This window comes from Vulpes lagopus, chromosome 19, assembly GCF_018345385.1.
Source record: "Vulpes lagopus strain Blue_001 chromosome 19, ASM1834538v1, whole genome shotgun sequence".
Taxonomy (NCBI): domain Eukaryota; kingdom Metazoa; phylum Chordata; class Mammalia; order Carnivora; family Canidae; genus Vulpes; species Vulpes lagopus.
In genome coordinates, this window is record NC_054842.1 from 16,741,272 (window position 1) to 16,755,488 (window position 14,217).

Consider the following 14,217-nt stretch of genomic DNA (forward strand, 5'->3'; position numbering starts at 1 on the left):
TGAATAGCCAAAGCAATCTTGAAAAAGAAAAACAAAACTGGAGGTGTCACTCTCCCAGATTTCAAGATATGCTACAAAGCTGTAGTTATAAAAACAGTATGGTACTGTCATAAAAGCAGACACACAGAGAGATGCCTGGATGACTCAGTTGGTTAAGCATTTGACTCTTGATTTTTTTTTTTAAAGATTTTATTTTACTCATGAAAGACACAGAGAGAGAAAGAGAGAGAGAGAGAGAGAGAGAGAGAGAGAGACAGGCAGAGGGAGAAGCAGGCTCCATGCAGGGAGCCCGACATGGGACTCGATCCTGGGTCTACAGGATCACGCCCTGGGCCAAAGGCAGTGCTAAACCACTGAGCCACCCGGGCTGCCCTGTCTCTTGATTTTGTCTCAGATCACAATCTCAGAGTCATGAGGATGAGCCTTGCATCAAGTTCTGTACTGAGGATGGAGCCTGCTTAAGATTCTCCCTCTCTCTCCCCTCTGCTCCTCCTCTTCACTCACACTGTTTCTCTCTCTCTCTCTCAAAGTAAATAAATAAAATATTAAACAAAAAATAGACATAAAGATCAACAAAACAGAATAGGGAGCCCAAAAATGAACTCATGATTATGTGGTTGAATAATCTTTGATAAAGGAAGCATGCATAAGCAATGGGAAAAAAAGATAATCTCTTCAACAAATGGCTAAACTCAAAAACACAAGAGAAAAGTGTTGATAAGGATGTGGAGAAAAAGAAACCCTAATGCTCTGTGGGTGGGAATGCAAACTGGTGCAGCCACTTTGAAAAACAGTATGGAAGTTTCTCAAAAAGTTAAAAATAGAATTACCATATGATCCAGTAATTCTACTACTGTGTATTTATGCAAAGAATATTAAAACACTAATTTAAAAAGATATATGCATCCCTGTGTTTATTACAGCATTATTTACAATAGTCCACATAAGAAACCTGTGTCCAAGGATAGATGAATGGATAAAGAAGAAGATGAATGGTATAATACATATAATATACATAATATTTAACATATATAATATGTAAAGGAATATTATTTAGTCATCAAAAAAAGAATGAGGGATCCCTGGGTGGCGCAGCGGTTTGGCGCCTGCCTTTGGCCCAGGGCGCGATCCTGGAGACCCGGGATCGAATCCCAGGTCGGGCTCCCGGTGCATGGAGCCTGCTTCTCCCTCTGCCTGTGTCTCTGCCTCTCTCTCTCTCTCTCTCTCTGTGACTATCATAAATAAATAAAAATTAAAAAAAAACAAAAAACAAAAAAAGAATGAAATCTTTCCATTTACAACAACATGGATGGATCTCAAAGGTATAAAGCTAAGCGAAATAAGTCAAAGACAAATACTATATCCATGAGTTTACTCATATGTGGAATTTAAGTTATGAAACAAATGAACAAAGAAAAAAAGAGATAAACCATAAAACAGTCTCTTAGCTATAGAGAACAAACTGATGTTAGCCAGAAGGGAGGCGAAGAGGGATGGGTGAAATAGGTGAAGGAGATTAAAAGTAAACTTATGACTATGAACATATAAGTAATGCATACAATTGTTGAATCATTATATTGTACAAAACACTGTGTGTTAGTTATACTGGAATTAAAATTTTTTAAATGTGAAGAAAAATGTGAAAAAATAAAAAGATATTAATTTCCTGAATGTAACCTGACTTTGTTCCTGGACACTATCTTTGTCCCTTGATTTTTTTTTTTTTTTTCTGTTTAGAGTAGCAAGGTTCTTAAAATCATTATGAGTCTTCCTTCCATAGTGAAGTTACCAAACTGTTCAGCCCACTCCAAAATTTGAAATGAGAAATTCTATTTGTTAAAGAGTCAGTTTATATACACCTATCTAATTTACTAGTGCACACTTAGTCCTTTTGTAAAAAGGACTATGTGCACATTATATTTCATTTAGAACCTTAAGAAGATTCTGTAAAACAGAGCAATTAATATCTGAAATCAATAGTAAATAGAAAAATTAACCTAAGAAAGCACTTTTGTGATGCCACATAAAATTGTCTTAAATTTTATGATGATGGGGATGCCTGGGTGGCTTAGCAGTTGGGTGCCTGCCTTCGGCCCAGGGCGTGATCCTGGAGTCCCAGGATAGAGTCCCACATTGGGCTCCCTACATGGAGCCTGCTTCTCTCTCTGCCTGTGTCTCTGCCTCTCTCTCTCTGTGTCTCTCATGAATAAATAAATAAAATCTTTAAAAAAATAATATATGGCTTTAAAAAATTTTTTTATGATGATGATCTCAATTCCTTGTCTGCCTTCTTTCTCATACCTCCAGCAATGCAAAAGTTAATGAATACCACATAAAACTAGAAGGGAAAAAAAAGTCCATTGAGAAGATCAAAGCTTGTCAGGGAGGAAGGATGCCAAGAATTTGTTATCGAAATTCAGAATAATAGTTCAGAATAATTGTAAAATAAGGGCATCTACAACATCTAGGAGAGAGTGGATATCTTTTCTATATTTTTCAGGAGTGACAGAAGATTGTCACTTCTGAGTCTAAACTGTGTATATTGTCTTTGTAATTCATTAATTTTATAAAACTTTTTCATTTTACTTTGTTAGTTGAAGTGGACGGAGGCTAGCACGTTCACAGTTAGCCGTATTCAGTTTTAAACAAACTCAATTTGTCCTTCATATAAAGGAAATGCTCAAACTCTTCCCAGTTTTTGATGCAGCTCCACCCTTTACATAATTTGCTTGAATTTTTCAAGTTTTGATGGTTTTATTAGGTTCATGTAACCATATTGCTTGAGTTTTAGACTCTCTTTGATAAAATGGTGTACTAAAATCGGGTTTCCTAGAGTGACAGAAAAGTGTTGTAACAAGTTTTCTGACACAGATATTGATCTTGGGCAACTTGTAAAAACAGTAAGTGGTTTGAAGCCTAGACTTGCGGTGGCCTCTGCTAATTCTACCCTTGAATTTGTGGGCATGCTTTTAGAGCTGTTGACCAATAAATGCATCTTTAGTCTTAGAACAACTCAGAATAAAGGAACTTGAGTATTAACATTTTAAAAACTCGACATTAACTGTGACCCCCTCTCCCTTTTCAATAGATTTTGCCGTTTTCTCTTTATTGTTTCAAAACTATCTTTTCTCCTTAGTACCAAAATATAGTTTGAAAACTAGAAATGTGGAAAACAAAACAAAACAAAACCCAAATGATTCATAGTCCTACTATAAAAAGTGAAGAGCTGTTAAGTAATTTACTCTACATTCTTGGAGTCACATATATTTTTTTAAATGTTGGTGTCCTTACTAGGAATAAATTGTAACATGTTTTCCATTCTTTTTCACCTCTCTTTCTTTGTGAAATGCAAATACACAAATACCACACCACATCTGCCACCTCCATGCCCTTGCCCCCAGAGACAGGCACATTCACATTTTATCTGTGACTTAGGGCCCAGTTAAATGGCATTTTCATTTCATGGATTATTCAGATAATTATTTCTATAGATAAACCAGTCTCCTCAAGCTCTTCATCTTTTTAAAATGTCATTTATAACTTTGTATTTTACTTACATACCTATCTTTCCTATTAGATATAACCTTCTTGAGGATAAGGCATTAGTCAAGATTCTTGTCCTTGTAAAATATAAAGTTGCAACTTAAGCAAAACAAGATAATTTCTTGTCTCAAAACACTGAAAAACCTGATTGGCTTCAGGCATGGCTGGATCCAGAGGCTCAGTCCCTTTCTCTCCTGCTCAGCTCTCCTCATCCCAATTTGGCCTCCTCTTCCTCACAGAAACTTTTTTACATCTGTTTTACTGAATAATTCATTTTGAAAGGGCACTTCTTTCTTGAGAAATATGGCCTACAAGTCCCAAGTAAGACTCTTACCCATCTTAGATAATTTATCTATCCTGAACCCATCACGATAGAAGAAAAGAACATGTTGATTGGCAGGCCTGGGCCATGTGCACCATCTTGTGGCTGAGTACACACAGTAGAAGAAATTAGAAAGGGATGCAAGGAATCCAGAGATCTATGTTAGCAATGCGATCCTTATTTGATTTACTTTTGGGCACTCCATGTTCTTAGATGGTGCCTTGGCATGTTATTTGGTAAGTATTCAATAAATATTTGTTGAATGAAATGGCCATATCATTAATTACCTTCTACCCAGTAGTGGGCAGGGAAGGGGGGGCATTAATATTTTTTAAAGGTATTTTGAGCTCTTTGACATCTATTAATATAATTTAGAAGACTAACTTTGCTGTTTAGAATTGTTTCCTAAAAGAGTTTCATTGAACTGATTTTACATAAAAGGCAAAGAAAACTTAAGGGGAATAGATACCTATACCTATAGTGAAAAGTAGGGAGAGAAAAGAGGTACTCACCTAGGACTTTAAAAAAATGGATAGCTTCTATTTGTCCCTCTTGATTCCCCGTTCACCTGCTCTGTGTCTGGGGAGGCTGATCTGTAGGATGGCATCACTAGCTTCCCTTGCCCTTTGGTTTTTAGTGGGGTTTAGCTAAGGGGAGGCATCTGCGGAAAATCAGAAGGCAGGAAGTGAGAAGGGTTGGGTGTTTGTTCCTCTAACTTCTGCATTGCCAGGTCATTGTGGGTTGGCTACAAGTCTCTTCAAAAAGCCATAGTTCATTTCATATTGCTGCCTCTCTAGATTTTGATAATGATTCCTTCTTTTTGCCATTTCAGGCTGAGGGGTGGTAATTGCTACTAACACTGCACCATGTTGGTTTTTCTAAACTTCCTTCACACTTTTATAAATGGTCCACTTACTGAACTCTCCTTAAATTAGACAGTTAGGGTATGCTCTGTTTCCTGTTGGGTCATTAACACTTGCCTAACAAAAATGGAATACAAACAAAAAATAAGCAACAAGCAAAGCCTATGATCTGCTAACCTTAAAATGTCTACTTTATGGGGTAGAGTGGGGAGGAAGACAGGTCGGTTCTTGACAACCCCCAGTCTTCATACTTTGCAACACCTGTCCCATTCAAGCTGTCCTTGATGGTCATTCTTATGGGATTCTATTGGTATGAAACTTTTTGTTTTTCTTTTTGAGGAGGAACACTATTTTAGGCCCAATAGCTAGTTGGTATTTATGAATTTTAATCTTCTGAAAGCTGAAGCTTTACTTCTAAAGACAAGGCTGGCATAAATCCATTCATTGGCCCTCTACTTAGACATAGGTTTTTAACTAATGAATTAAGAGCAGGCAGAAAAAATTATTTCATTAATTATCACTGCAAAACCAAAGGAAATAGCTGGACAATTTCACTTGTGTGTGGCTCAAGTGACAAAGAAAGCTAGAGTTTGGAAAAAAAAAAAAAAGAAGTGTTTCATCCCAATTAAAGCAAAATTAATATTAAGATATTTCAAATGGATATCTGTAAGCATTGTTATCAGTGAAGGAGCTTCATCATGTTCTTTGGTTTTAAAGTGAATTACTTTTGCAATGAGGGTAAAATGTATTATTCTCCTTTCACTGTGACATTTACTCCCAGCCTGTTTATACCAATGCAGCTGCTATGTAAGTCAGTGCTTTTTATTTTTCTTTCTTTTTCTTTCTCTTTTCATTTTAAAGGCATATATGCGAATCATCTGACCCAGGTTGTACACGAGCTATACAGCATATGGTTGGGGTAAAGAACATCGTATCTTTTGTTCAACAGTTTTTGTATTTCTTTCCAGTCTTTTGCTTCCCTGGTCCTCAAATAAGGCTAATTACAAAGAAAAAAAAAAGGTGGGACTGGTGGAGAGGGAGCCTTTAAAACCATTCCTTTTGCAGCATGGAACAAAAGAGAGTACCAAGGGCATGGCTAGGCCTCAACAAAAAAGAAAAGAGAAAAATCACCTAATGAGGATGTCGAGATAAGTGCTTGTGAAGAAAACTGGCAAAAAAGAGCTTTTAGTCTAAAATCCATAAATAAGTGTGCATCAGATGGGTACTAGAACATTTTTAACAAGATAGGCCATGAAAACTATATCCTTCTATGCAAGAGCCTAAAAAAAAAATCCCTTTCTTTACAAGTATTTTTTCTTTCAAAAATTAATTTAAAAAGAAATACTTGAGAATTAAGATGTTTTATTCATGTCTCTGAATCCATTATAGAGTGGATACCATATAAAGAGTTGTTTTTGAGACATAATGATCAATGCTGCTGGCTTCATAGGGGTCAAAGGTTTTGCATGAGTATATGAAGAAGTTGTTCATGGAGAAGAGCTGAATACAGGAGATTTTGACCTTGGAGACTTCTGTTGTATTTTTATTTTTAAAATAGGAGAATAAGCAGATATATCTGAAGTTTCTTAATTCTATGTAGTTCTTTTTTTGTCTTTCCTGATATGTCTGAGCCTTATACTGGGTGTTAAAGCAATAGAGGTCAGAAGTTTGAGCCTAAATTAAATTACAAAAATACCAAAGAATCATAGATTTTTAGAATTAGAAGGACTTTACCTACCTCTATAAAATGTAAGGGTGAAAAAAAAGAAGTCCGAAGTGAAAGGAATTCTTACTACCTTAAGAAGGATTTAATTTTGGTGTGTATTAGACCTGAATGTATCTATCTTTAGTTTATGTAAAAAAACAATAACCTTGATATTGTGCTGTCACATTTATATACTGCTGTACTAGGTAGAGGACTTAATTGTTTGATCTAAAGATTTCCCTCCTCCTTTTTTTTTCATTTTGTCTAATGTATGATAAGCATCAATAAATGGTAGTCATCATTATAATTATGATCTCATTGCAATCCTGAAAACCTATATTGCCCTAAACAATGGTTCTCAATCCTCTTAAACAATGCTGCAAAGATTTTGTGAGTCTCTTGATAATCAGAGATTTATACAAGCCCCTACCTAGAAATAAAAGAGATAAAAGGGAAGGAGCTCATAATGGGACAATTATGAAAATTCAGGCATAACTATAAAAGGAAACATAAAAAGTATTCACATGTTTACTTAAGATTAGAATGCATGCAAATGAGAGAGCTAAAACATTGACTGTCTAAAATTGGCAGTTCAGGTGTTGTAACCAGGACTGCAATTAGGAACATGATTTTTTCTTAATGGTTAATATCTCTTTGTGAAATTGTGAACAAAACAAAAGAGAATCTTCCGTGACTTTACATGGTAGGTACATTTCTAGAATGTCAGTGAACCTAACAATTATGCAAAATAAAATTTATGTTAATACATAAAATAGAGTTACATTCTGGGGTCAGATAACGAAGATAGTTCATTTTTATAAATATCTGGTGTGATGCTAACCTGTGTTCACTGCTGGACTATTCATTACATGGGACTCTTCTGCATATTATGTATGTTCTAGCATCATTCTGGCCACTGCCCACTAAGTGCCAGCAATGCCTTCCAGTAATTGGGACAACTAAACATGCCCCCACAAATTTCCAAAAGACCTTCAAGAAACTCCATTGCTCCTGACATTGCCTCATTAAATGCAATGTTCTTTTCTAAATATGGTATCTTTTGTGTTTCATCATTGTAGCTGACAACTAACATAACCCGTGAAATATGATATAAGAAGGAATATTCAAGAAATAATTACCACAGTTGTAATTTTAGGTAAAAGTAGACAGAACTATGACCCAATATAGTTATGCCTGAATTTAGAAGTAAATGCCTTTCAGACTGAGTGACCCACAGTAGAGGGATGAAATTTTTTTCTACTTAACTCTGAAGATACTTTCAGATACAATTTAGGACATTTTAAGTGTTACTATGACACTACAAATTGTAATTGACTTTCAGAGAACAGACTTCAGCTTTTCAATGCCCCCAAGGTATGTGATTTTACATCGATACACACTTTGTCAAATCTGATTGCTTAATTAGGACCCAAAGCTCCTGTGATAGTTGGAAACTTCTGGGGTTTTTTCCCTGGCAAAAACTTCATGATCCACTCAATTTAATGATGAACAGTTCAAGACTGCAAAAGTTATTACTGCATTTTTTATGATTGCTGTTAACATGTAATTAAATAGCATGACAGATGTTCATCAAGCAATTTTCCAATAGATTATTTATTCATCCTCTAAGATTATAGTAGCAAATTCAAGAAGGAAAAGTTTGAGGAAACAAATGAATGTCTAATAAATGTGGTAAAATAAAGTTACACTAAAATGTCAACCAAATGAACAAAAAAATACCCCTTATTAACCTCTGTTTTGCACATATCTGTCCTTTTCTACTTTTGATGTGAAAGCATTTATGGGTTATATTCAGAGGGTTCTCTGCATCCTAATAAAATGCCCCAGGGAGCCCTTTTGTGATAGGAAATGTGAACTTACATGTCACCTTGGACAAGCTTGCTTTTTCAGAACTTAGATCTCCCTTGAATATTTATGCACATAATTGTTCATGGTGTCTCACCTTTACAAGGAAGTGTGGCAGAATGGTCAGTTGTCTGGCTAAATTTTACACTTTAATAGCACAGAATTGTTGCAACAAAGGGTTTTTAGTCTTGGACACCTTTGCTCAGCATCCCTGCCTCTAGGTGGGGTCACATGACTGATTACTAGTCGATGGAATGTGGATGGAAGTGAGGTATACCTCTTCCGGCCCTGGCCCATTAAATCGCTGGAGCATTGTCCATGCTCTTACGCCTCATCTGCTAACTCAGTACCCTTATGGGAGCCATGTATGAAAGACAGCAGATTCTCCACCACCCAGGTTCCTCAGTCACTATGTAGAGGAGAGTGCCCCCTCCTTCTTCCCACATGTTGGACTTTACAGAAGCCGGAAATACACATTCATAGTCTTAAACCAATGGAATTTTGAGTTTATTCATTACAGCATCTAGTATTACCTCAAGAAGTACCAATATGCACTCTTGTGCATACAAATCCTAGAAGAATACCTGGCATGTAGTAGGCCCTTAATGAACAAATGAAAGCATGCTCCCTATAGAAAGCCAGAGAAAAATGCCATAAATCACAATTCGTTGGTCTTCTAGGGAAGACCTTGGCCAAACAGGTCAAATCAGAATTTATCTTAAAGGAAGGGTAGGAAAGGCTGTGGAGCAGGTAATAACCACTTGCTTGTCTAATCCCATGGGACCAGTATTTTCTTATGTGATTTTGGGGATTAGGAGAGAATCTGATAGTAATTCCACGTCATTGAGGAGCCATACAAATAATAGTTACATCAGAGACACTAGTGTAGTTTCACAGAAAAGCTATTATATAAATTGGTACTAAAATTAAAAAAAAAGAAAAGAAAAGTCCTGTCATCCCTGTAAGATTACTCTGGGTGACTAACTGCCACATGTAAGAAAAATTGCTATACTTTTGCCCCTATGGCTAGTTGAGGAAAAGCAACCCCATATGACCATTTAAATGTAATTCTACTATAAGAATAATCACCATTATTTTTGGAGAGCTTACTCTGCCAGTATCTATGATTATGACAAAATCCTTCATGACAGATTATAGTGTTCCATTTAGCCTGATAAAAGATGGGTTTGATTATGCCAAACATTTGGACGTACGTTTTATTTAAGTTTTTTACATATTATCATTCCCCATCTGCCATGTGGGATAATGGAGGCCCAAAATTGTTGATGAACTACTTTGCCCAAGGCCACACAGCTGTGGAATCCTACCATAGTCTTCATTCCCTACTCATCATTTCCTAATATCCCCTGGTCTCATACTTCCACTGTGGCTCCCAGCATCAACCACCAGAGCACCACACAGCCACTAATTTAGCATCAAAATCAAGCTCAGATAGTTAATTCAGGCACAGCACACCTGGGTTTGGAATAATTTCCACTGGATACTTACTTTGTGAGTTCACTCAACTGCAAACAGGGTATCCCTGTTGTGATTGCTGTTTTCTAGTAATCAATCTTTTTCCTTTAGGCACGCATCTTTACCTTGTGACACTACACTTTTGTCTGTTTGTTTTTACCTTCTTATCTGGAGGTTCACTACACATTGCAAAGTGTTCACTGTATAGCTCCAGCTGTGTTCCCTGGAGATGTCTGCCTTCCCAGTGGGGCCCCAATCACAAATCCCTCGTATGATATCCTTTAAAAACAATCTTTCATACCAAGGGTCATCAAACTTTTTTTCTGTAAAAGGACAGATAGTAAATATTTTAGACTGGATATTTTTAACTTTTGGAGGAAACTTCATACTGTTTTCCAGAGTGGTTGCACGAGTTTGCATTCTTAACAACTACATAAGAAGGTTTCCCTTTCTCCACATCCTCACCAACACCTGGGTTTCCTGTGATGTTCATTTTAGCCACTCTGACTTCTGTGAGGTAATATCTCATTGTAGTTTTAATTTGTATTTCCTTGATGATAAGTGATGTTGAGCACCTTCTTATGGGTTTGTTAGTCATCTGTATGTCTTTGAATAATTGTCTATCGATGTCTTCTGCCTATATGCTTAAACTGGATTATTTGTTTTTTTAGGTGTTCAGTTTTATAAGTTCTTTAAATGGATGATGAGTTAAGGAAATACTAGTAGTGATGAAAAATGGGTGTTGTATGTCATTAATGAATCACAAAATTCTACACCTAAAACTAATATTATACTGTATGTTAACCAGCTGGAATTTAAATAAAAACTTAGAAAAAAAAAAAAGTGGGCCACATATTGTGTCACAGTTATTTAACTCTGTCCTTGTGCAAAAGCAGCCATGAATGATTTGTAAGTGAATGGGCGTGGCTGCATTCCTTTTTTTTTAAATAATAAATTTATTTTTTATTGGTGTTCAATTTTCCAACATACAGAATAAAACCCAGTGCTCATCCTGTCAAGTGCCCCCCTCAGTGCCCGCCACCCAGTCACCCCCACCCCCGCCCTCCTCCCCTTCCACCACCCCTAGTTCGTTTCACATGGCTGCATTCCAATAAAACCTGACGAAAATAGTCTGTAGGTTAGATTTGGCCCATGGGCTGCAGTTTGCCAACACCTATTTTATACATATATCATTTTCTATGATTAGATTTCATGTTTCCCTTGACATTTATTTGTTTTACAATTTTCCTTTTCCTTTTTTGGAGCCTTGAGAGGAATATCTAAAGAAAAGCAGATACATACTCAGTTGCGTTATTTTAAGATTGTTAGAGTTCATGCATACTCTTTGAAAAAAAATGTGTGTAAGTACTCTTTGAAAAAAAAATGTGTGTAAGGAAAGTTTAGATTGAGAAAAGGAAAGAAAGAGATGATTCCCGACAAGGAGTAGAGAATGTGCTGACATGAGAAAATACAAAATTAATATTGGATAACTCCTATTGGATAACTGATATTACATAAAATGAAGGTATGAGAGATTTACTGCATTCATTTATTCACTGAAAACGTTAGTTTTATCTCTTTGCTTCAGGCTCTGGGATTATAATGTGAAAAGGACAAATGTTGTCCCTGCCATACAGAATTTATGGTTTAATTGGAGAGACACACGTTTGGCAAATAATTATCACAAAAGGTGAAGAATGTATGGGCCCAGCAAGTACAGGTTGAAACAGGAGCTTGGCTAGAAAGAAGTAACTGCAAGAGGTAAAAGATTTGAGGAAAGCAATGTTCGTGGAAGGAGACTGTCAAATGGCTTCGGAATTTGAAGAAGAAAGTTGAATATGTATCTACAAGACTTTGAAAGGCTAATGGCACATTGAGATAGAAGTGACAATCAAGGGATTGGGAGGTTTTTATCTGTTGTTGTTTTCAAATGTATTTTTAATGACCTTTCAGATTAACTGGGGGGGTTGGGGGAGCAAAGAGTGGAAGCAATAGCTGTAACTAGGTGGCAACTCTAAATGAGGAGTTTGGTTGTGTTAAGGAAACAATAAGTAACTCATTTGCCTGGGGCTTGGAATGAAGGAAAGAAAGTAGGGGGGGAGCTAGGGTGGGAACAAAGGTTAGAGCCAGATGGTGGGAGGTTTGGAATACCAGGATAAGGAATTGGATTGACTTGAACAGACTGCATGAGACCTGAGTGGCCCAGAGCAGGGTCTGCACCAGGCAAGTTTTAGGAAAATTAGAGGAATTAGAGAGGGACGTCCTGTAGGCAAGGAAAATAGTAAGAAACTCTAGTCCAGGTAATACAGCGCTGGGAGATGCACAGGGTCATATTATCTTGTGAATTTGCTTCCCTCTTCTGTAAACTCCTTTGAGTTAAATGCAGCATCTGTTCAGCTGTCTGTGGCACAGTTTTTTACTGGATAAAGAACAGCACCGTATTCACTGGCTGCTGACAATGTCTCTCCTTGTGCTCTGCTATGTTTTAATTATGTTTGACATTCATCGCACACTATTATCCAGTGGAAGCAAATTGAAGAAATGCAGCTTCATTTGAAGTCAAACAAAAGTGAGGACACATGTAATTATATAGTAATATATTATTACTTGGAAGCTATTAGATTTTTAGGTTTAATATACCTGTGGCTTCCCTACTACCACCCCACTCCCATATCTTGCCTTGATTCAATTGTAAGAAGCCTCAGCCCACAATTTAATTACAAACATCCAGAACAAAGAATCCAAAAACGGCATTAAGAATCAGGAGAAGGTGGTACTTTTTATTATGGAAAATTTCAGACACAGAGACTAGTATAATAAATTGCATGAACCCATCATGCAGTTTCTATAATTATCATCACATGGCCTAACTTGTTTCATTTTTAATCCCACCTACTTTTTACTCTTCACCCACAACCTGGATTATTTTATTTTATTTTATTTATTTATTTTTTTAACCTGGATTATTTTAAACCAAATTTCAAGCATCCTTTTATTTTGCCCATACATACTTCAAAATGTATCTTTAAAAGATAACTTTTTAAAAGCAAAGACATATTACCATTATAATGCCTAAAATAACAATGACAATAACTTTTCAATATCATTAAATATGTAGCCATGGTCTGAATTTCTCCAGTTGTCTTAATAGTTTTTATTTGAGGGCAGCCTGGGTGGCCCAGCAGTTTAGCGCCACCTTCAGCCCAGGTCGTGACCCTGGAGACCTGGGATCAAGTCCCACATCGGGCTCCCTGCATGGAGCTTGCTTCTCCCTCTGCCTGTGTCTCTCTCTGCCTCTCTCTCTCTCTCTCTCTCTCTCTGTGTCTCTCATGAATGAATAAATAAAATCTTTAAAAGTAATAGTAATAATAATAATAATAATAATTTTATTTGATAGTGGTTTTCCTTTGTTGTTGTTCAAATGAAGAGGAACAAAAGCCATGCATGGAGTAGGTTGATATATCTCTTATGTCTCATTTATTTATAGATTCTTTCACTTTTTTTTCCCTGCTTGCTATTTGTTTATTAAAGAAATCAAATCACTTGTTACATAGAATTTCCCATTTTCTGGATTTACTGATTAGTCATGAGTAACATGTTACTCTAGACGTGACTTTTCAATAAACTGATAATTATACTTAAAGGCTTGATCAGATTTAGCTTTCTCTCTCTCTTTTGCAAGAATATTTATGGATGGTCTTGAGTTATACTGTGTTAAATTAGGAGTCATTTGATGTTTGGTTGCCTCACTTTTTGATGATGTTGAAAGAGATGAATGGGTTCATGTGATGTCAACCTGGTCCAATTAGTATAAAGTTCTTCACTGGTTATTTTAAAGCAAAAGTTTATAAAGGAAAAATAGGAAACATGCTTGATTTTTTAAATTATCTTGTATATTATTAGGAAACATGGATTTTCAAAAAATTGCTATGTTTCAATACATTGAAATAATATTTTTTTAAATCACAAATTATTTCATCTTTGCCCCAACCCTTAAAGTTGGCTTCTTCTTCCTTTCAACTTTTCTTCAGTATCTTTGATAGCTTCCTTTCTGGCATGACAAGAGGCTGATTTTGTACTTTCTGGAATCAGCTACTTTTCTAACAAGTCCTATTTCCTTTTAGTGAGAAACAGTATTTAGAAACCACAATCTGGGCACTAAGGATGTTTATTGCCACAGGGCTGGTCATTGTTTCCAGGCCTTTTCAAAAGATAGGACCAAGAATTTTTTTTTCAAGAAAAAAAGAAATTATATATATTATTAAAGTTATCAAAATAATTTTTAACTGAGTAGTTAAGTCTATAACTATGTTTATTTCATTTGTTTTTATTTTTGGGGATTTTTAAAAATTTTAGTATATTAGTCAAGGTGCTCCACAGAAGCAGAATGATTAAGATATAGAGAGACATGTATAAGAGATTTATTATAGGAATTGGCTCAC